Consider the following 7,500-nt stretch of genomic DNA (forward strand, 5'->3'; position numbering starts at 1 on the left):
GATGATCGAAAAGCAGCCCCGGTGAGCCTTCAGAAGCCCAACAACCGAAGACATCATACGTGAGCATGGTTTTCTCTGAACGTTATTTTGGAGAAGCTTGGATTTACTACATTTCAAAGTTACTCGCTTCCTCCTTGTGTGAAAGAGCAACAGATGATCCCAGGACAAAGGAGGCTATGTCACTAAAGGAAGATTCAAGCAAATGTAATTACTGGGTTGCTAAACCCAGTCGGAATCTGCGTTGCATTTCGTCGTTTTTACTGGGTTGCCAAACCCAGTCGGAATCTCTGTTTCATTTCGTGGGTCTTTTATTTTATTTTTTTTTTCCGTGTCGGGAGAATTCTTGCCTGTCACTCCCCTGCTAAGTGGTGTCTTTGTGCATAGAGTCTTCTGTGCGTATTGTGTTAGGTTTGAGGGGGCTTGGGTAATGCGTAGATTTCCCTGCACAAAGAAGAACATTTAATTAACCTGCAATGGCGTCGAAAGTCATTGTAACGTGAATGGAGTTTTAGTGGATCTTTAAACAAACTATACCCTTATGGAGCTCAAGAATGGTACGTCAATTGGATGAAGAGGAAAGGCGCTGAAACAAATATCTGGATTCTTTAAAGCCACGAGTAACGATCTTCGACAAAAATTTAATTTTTCGCCGTGGCATATCAAGTGAGCTTTCTTTCTTATATTTTACTACCTTGGTATTATATAAAACACTGAAATCAAATGACAATTTTTTGATGGATTTAACAAACATTGAAGGAATCGAACGCCTTGAATTCATCACAGTGTTTACTCAAGTCGCATCTTAGTTGTCTTACCGGTATTTTGTACTCAACTCTGCAAAGGTAAAAAAAAATGGAAATGTGACAATGAAGTATTATTTGAATGAAAGCTTGTTGTCTCTTTTGTGCTTCATTATTTACGGTCAAAGTTCTTTCGAAAAGGGTTCGATGTGTGAACTGTCAGAAATTTATTTGATTGCTTATGCGTTGTGACACGGATTGTGTCTCTGTTTGCACGCACACAATTGAAATAGCAAGGGTTTTTTGCCTCCAAAAGCAAATATGTTGTTTGTTTCAATAAATGTTTCGCTCGAAAAGGATGTCGTCATGTTTTCTGCCTTTTTGAATTATAATGTCATGTTGTGTAATGAATTTTCGAGCTTGCATACCTGGCTTGAAATGTGATACGGATGGATTTTTAGTAGTGCTCTGTAAGCAGGAAGGGTTCACGAAAATAAACACGTCTGTAAGGAAGCGTGCTTGAGTTTCAACAAAATGGGCCCCAAAATCAGCAAAAAATTGTGACGCCGATGAATAATAAAGTAGCTGCTATTTCCAAAATGATGGAATTACCTGGTGATAAATAACCTCGTCTTGGAGAGTAAATCTTTGACTTTGCAGAAACAATGGTCAACCTCAAGAGTTGGGCGATTGTGATCTTTGTTTTGAATTCGCTCATTTATTTTCAAACTTTATAACACTTGACAGAAAAAGAAACTTACTGCCAAGTGTTATAAAGTTTGAAAATAAATGAGCGAATTCAAAACAAAGATCACAATCGCCCAACTCACTTGACACAGATGCTTCACTGTTTGGAGAGTAAACATGCCGTGGTAACTTAATCACGGCGCCCGCTGAATTCCGGCGATGTCACTTTCGATTTTGCGATTTATTTGTGCAGCCAAACGTAGAATAACAAAATTGAACGCAGCAAAAATCTCCCAAAATGTTTGTCGCTGATAGTAACTTTTTATATTCTATATTCACGGTTCAAAATTAATGTTGTTTTCATGTCGTAAATATTTTATTCTCGATCGATCGTCCTGGAAACACCCTGCGAGCAGAGCCTCCTTTTGTCTTTTTCTTTAGTGAGGAGGAGAAAAGTAGGCTCTGTCCGAATCGCGTCAACTCTTTGAAGCCGCCGCAGCCCGAGCTTCTGGACTACTCAATCTTGTTTTCTCTCGTCAAACCGGTTTTTCCAGTGGGAGCGTCCGTTTAGTGACAAAACCGATGGTTATAATTAAGCCCGCTGTACCATGAAAAACCAAGATGGCGGTGAGCTCTGGCATATTAGGCTTGGGTTCGAGACTGTATCCTGGCAACATGCAGCGCATATTCAATAAAGATCTTACTCGATTCATGCAGAGCCTTTCTCGAGAACGCCAAAATCGAGCAAGCGAAAGAAAGGCTCTGCTAGCAGGGTGTCCTGGAAACTTCCTTCTTCTCTTTCTAAAAACTGTGTATCAATATTTATTTACTTTTGCATCAATATTTGTTTTGCATAAAGCAAGCTAACAAAATCTGTACCTTTTTGAGTTTGCATTTGTTAGCGTTAATAGTATTTTTGGTCCAATGCTTCTGCTTTACGATGGGGAATATTTTTTAGGTCACCCATCCAGAAACTAGCCCCGCCGGACAGGGATTAATTGCAGTAAACTTTAGTATTACAAAGCTGTCAGATGCTCAGAGGGCACGCTTAAACTTGTGATAAAAATAAGTTGAAAATAAGTTGAAAATAAGTTGAAAATAAGTTGAAAATAAGTTGTGAGGGAACTTGAAAATGATCAACATGTCAGCCCACAAGCCAATGTTTCTCGATTCCCTTTTATTTTCTTCAATCTTTCTGGGTTCAGTACTTTGCTAGTAACCACATGTCTTCTCAGGGGGCTATTTACATAAGACTTCTACCATGGCACTATAATGATAGACAATACCAAAACAATATCATGCACTGTTAGAACTACATATTACGCAAAGACGACTTGAATCTCCTGGAAGACAACACGCAGCTCAGTTGACATTATGGAATAAATTGCTGTGTTACTTCAATACCACACGTAAGCAAAGCGTGTCTATTTTTTCTAAAGATGACAGGAATTTCTTCTTTCTGACAAATGATTAATTAATAGGCCGGTAACCCGGTTTTTAACCTCAGAAAAGGATCTGTTTCGTCGTACGAACGTGTGCGGACCTGTGAGCCAAAGGGCCTCTGCTGGTATGACTTCTGGGTGACCCCTTAAATGGTCTTAATGACCCCCCAACTTGAAAAAATTGCCTGGAACGCTGCACGTACCAAAGGCAACCCAGTGTACGCTCACTGAGCGTCTTGTTTTATTTTTTTACATGTCGGTAAAATTCTTACCTGCCACTCCCCTGCTAAGTGGTGTTTTTGTACATAGAGTCTTCTATGCATATTTTGTTACTTTTGAGGGGGCTGGGGTAATGCGTAGATTTCTCTGGTGCACACAGGGGGACATTTAATTAACCTTCAATACCGTCGAAAGTCATTATAACGCAAATGGCGTTTTAGTGGATCTTTAAACAAAATATACCCTCATGGAGCTCAAGAATGGAACGTCCATTGAGTGAGCCAGACAGGCGCTGAAAAATAAATATCTGAAATCTTTAAAGCGACGAGTCTTCGACAACAATTTCATTTTTCGCCGTTGGATATCAAGTGAGCTTTGTTTCTAATATTTTACTAACTTAGTATTATACACAACACTGATATCAAATGGCAATTCTTTCATGGATTTAACAAACATTGAAGGAATCGAACGCCTTGAATGCATCACAGTGATTACTGAAGTCGCATCTAAGTTGTCTGGCAAGTAACATTTATTTTGTACTGAACTCTGCAAAGGTAAAAAAAAACATGGAAATGTGACAGTGAAAAACTTTTTGAATGAAAGATTGTTGTCTCTTTGGTGCTCTATTATTTACGGTCAAGGTTCTTTCTAAAAGGGTTTGATGTGAACTGTCAGCAATTTATTTAATTGCATATGCTTTGTGACACCGATTGTGTGTCTCGTTTGCACGCACACAATTAAAATAGGAAGGAGTTTTTGCCTCTAATAGCAAATATGTTGTTTGTTTCAATAAATTTTTCGCTGGAAAAGATCTGTGAGATTTCCACGTTTTGTGAAATTTTGTCATGTTGTGTAATTTTCGAGCTTAACAAATTTGCATACGTGTGTTGAAATATGATAAGGAAGGATTTTGTGGTAGTGCACCGTAAGCAGCGCTAAGTCACGAAAATAAACAGGTCTGTTGAAAGCGTGCTTGAGTTTCAACACAATGAGCCCCGTCAAGAATTTGTGACGCTGATGAATAATAAAGTAGCTGCTATTCCCAAAACGATGGAATTACCTGGTGATAAATAACCTCGTCTTGGAGAGTAAATTTTTGACTTTGCAGAAACAATGGTCAACCTCAAGCGCTGGGCGATTGTGATCTTTGTGTTGAATCCGCACATTTCTTGTCAGTTTATAACAATTGAAAGAAAAAGAAAACTAACAAAAACAAAAACCCGGTATCTTGCCATCATTTGACACAGATGCTTCACTGTTTCGCGAGTAAACACGCCGCGGTAACTTGATCACGGCGCCCGCTGAATCCGATGTCACTTTCCATTTTGCGATTTATTTGTACAGCCAAAAGTAAAATGACAAAATTGAACGTAGCAAAAATCTCTTAAAATGTTTGTCCCTGATCGTAACTTTTTATATTCGTGGTTCAAAATTAATGTTGTTTTGATGTCCTAAATTTTTTTTGCTGATGGCAAAATATTTTATTGTCGATCGACTGTCCTGGAAACTTCCTTCTGCTCTTCCTAAAAACTGTGTATCAAAATTTATTAAATTTTGCATCAATATTTGTTTTGCATAAAGAAAGCTAACGAAATCTGTACCTTGCTTAGTTCGCATTTGTTAGCGTTATAATAGAATTTTCGGTCCAATCCTTCTGTTATACGAAGTGGTCTATTTTTTAAGGTCACCCATCCAGATACTAACCCCGCCGGACAGCGTAATTTTGGAAAACTTTAGTAAACTTTAGTATTACAAAACTGTCAGATGCTCAGAGTGCACTCTTAAAGGGGCTAGGTCACGCTGTTTTAGGTAATTTTGTTTAATTTTGTTAGTTATGAGCTCTAAATGTCAAATTGGCAGAGCAAGTCTTTCATTTGCAAAATCACGGCAACATAACAACTGAGAATGATTTTCCAGCTGTTTAAATGACATTTTGATATAAACTGATACAAATTTGAAAAAAGGTGGGCCGACGTTTTTCAAATTTACCCAAATACAATCCATTTCAATCCTTCCCAGTTTTGTCCATCCTTGTCCCTTCTTAGCTTTCCTGTTTTGTTTGAGTTCTTCTGTAGTTTTGAGCCGTTATTTTGTTATTTCAGTTAATTCTATGACCATCTGATCAATGCTGAAATTGCCTAAAATTGCGTGACCTAGCCCCTTTAAACTTGTAGTGAAAAGAAGTTGTGAGGGAACTTGAAAATGATCAAGAAGCCAATGTTTCTCGATTCCCTTTTATTTTCTTCAATCTTTCTGGGTTCAGTACTTTGCTAGTAACCACATGTCTTCTCAGAGGGCTATTTACCTACGACTTCTACCATGGCACTACAATGATATACAATACTAAAACAATAAATATCATGCACTGTTACAGCTACATATTACGCAAAGACAACTTGAATCTCCTGGAAGACAACACGCAGCTCAGTTGACAATATGGAATAAATCGCTGTGTTGCTTCAATACCACACGTAATCAATGCGTGTCTACTTTTTCTAAAGATGACAGGAATTTCTTCTTTCTGACAAATGATTAATTAATAGGCCAGTAGCCAGGTTTTTAACCTCACAAAAGGATATGTTTCGTCGTATGAACGTGTGAGCCAAAGGGAATCTGCTGGTATGACTTCTGGGTGACCCCTTAAATGGTCTTAATGACCCCCGACTTGAAAAAATTTCCTGGAACGCTTCACGTACCACATGCAACCCAGTGTACGCTCACGGAGCGTCTAGTTCGCCAGTAATTCGCCACACGCCTCACAGTTCGAAATCAAAAGTCTTCAAGACTACCGCAGATGACGATGGAAGCAAGGAATTCATGCTTGATATTTAATCCTTCATTTCTGGTGAAACAGTAGACAATCTTTTTCGCAATGGCAACTGTTGCTTGATTATTTTGGCCATCTTTGAATCGGAAGAATCGTAGAATAATTTAAAAAGCATGGTACATGTAAGGTGAAATCGTAGAATCGGAGAATAACAATATAAAGCAAATCGAACACTTCAGTCCTAAAATTGGTAGAATCGGAGGCTTTACACGTAAAATAGGTAAAACTCTTAGTGGTAGAAAATCGGAACATAATACCTGTAAATCGGTGTATACTATTTCTGCAATTTAGCGATAACCGCAACATCCTTGCGGTACGACATAATAATAATCACGGTTGGCACAACAGCGTCAATAACGCTTTTCAGCAGAAAAGTGAAACTTTCACTAATAAAGCTTTTAATGAAACCTGTAGGCAGAATGGCCAAAGCATCTTGCTTTTCAAGAAGAGCCAATGCGGCTCCCGTTCTTGTTTTAAATTCTCATCGTAAAACGCCTCCAAATTACCGCGAATTTAGAGTTGATTGACATTTCTCAAAGTTGACGTCATCCCTGCTCCAGAGATCGACCAATAAGAACACTCCGTCACCTGAGCGCCGGGGTTCCAAAACGCAATATGAAACCATTTCAGTCTCTCTTTTCACTCTAACCAACGCCCGCAGTATTTGTCACCCGCAGTTCCTGTCATTAAAAGTTCAACGTACGCGTTCGTTTCAACGATTCTAGAGTAAGAGACACTGCTCGTTGTCTAGTGAAACCGAAAATTACCTGCCAAGTGGTCGCTCACGGGAGGTTAAAAACGAAAGAAAATTTCAAACTATTAGCTCTAAAAGTGGTCGCGGTCGCTTACAAGAGGTTCCAAATCTAGTGATTTTACTTGAAAACTTTTGGTATTTTGGAAAAGTGGTCGCTGAGGAGAGATGGTCGCAACCGGAGGTTCGATTGTATTGCGTGGATAGGGAAGATTCTATTAAAGGTCTTCGCGTCCGGGCTTCTCGTGCCCAACGCAAACGTTCTCTCAGGTGTCAGCCCAGCCCTGTTAGTTGCTTGACTTTGTAATATCCTAGCATATGGGCGATGGCCCATACACTTGGGCTTAACAGGGTCCATAAACTGTTCGCAAAGAGAAGGGAGTGAACTGACCAATGTCGCCATGTAATTTATTAGGGCACATAAATTGCCAGTCGGATGTGTGCTGACCCTCGCACGTGGGCCTATTCAGGACTAATGAACTGCATGACTGAAATAACCTTCAGAAATGTAACACAGTTGGTAGAACGCAGAGATATTGATTGGTCTTGTAAGCATAGCCAAGACGTTAAACTGGAGATTCTCCACAACAAGGTAAATTGTCAGTAAGTAACGTACTGCCCCTAAAAACACGGCAAAACCAAATTTACTGCTATTAATCTCCAAACTGATCAGTCCAACGGGGAAAAATTGCATAAGGAAACCTTTGACGCTAAAACTAAATAAAATACCACGGTATTGGGAACTCGCTTTTTACCTGTGTTTTTATTGCCACGTGACAATTATCCGCAAAAGATGAAATTTACGTATAAAGTCGCAAATCAAATAATATTTTA

At 39.1% G+C, this 7,500-nt stretch overlaps 1 protein-coding gene across 1 annotated transcript in view; it reads right to left on the reverse strand.

Moving 5' to 3' along the window:
- Positions 1–7,402: 7,402 nt before the first annotated feature.
- LOC138029772 (uncharacterized) overlaps positions 7,403–7,500 on the reverse strand; it is a 63,106-nt gene continuing 63,008 nt past the window's right edge. The window contains exon 7 of the mRNA XM_068877598.1: positions 7,403–7,500. This exon is cut by the window's right edge and continues 2,398 nt beyond it. The gene's annotated coding sequence lies outside the window, so the exon portion shown is untranslated.

Source organism: Montipora capricornis, chromosome 13, assembly GCF_036669925.1.
Source record: "Montipora capricornis isolate CH-2021 chromosome 13, ASM3666992v2, whole genome shotgun sequence".
In the NCBI taxonomy this organism is placed as follows: Eukaryota; Metazoa; Cnidaria; class Anthozoa; order Scleractinia; family Acroporidae; genus Montipora; species Montipora capricornis.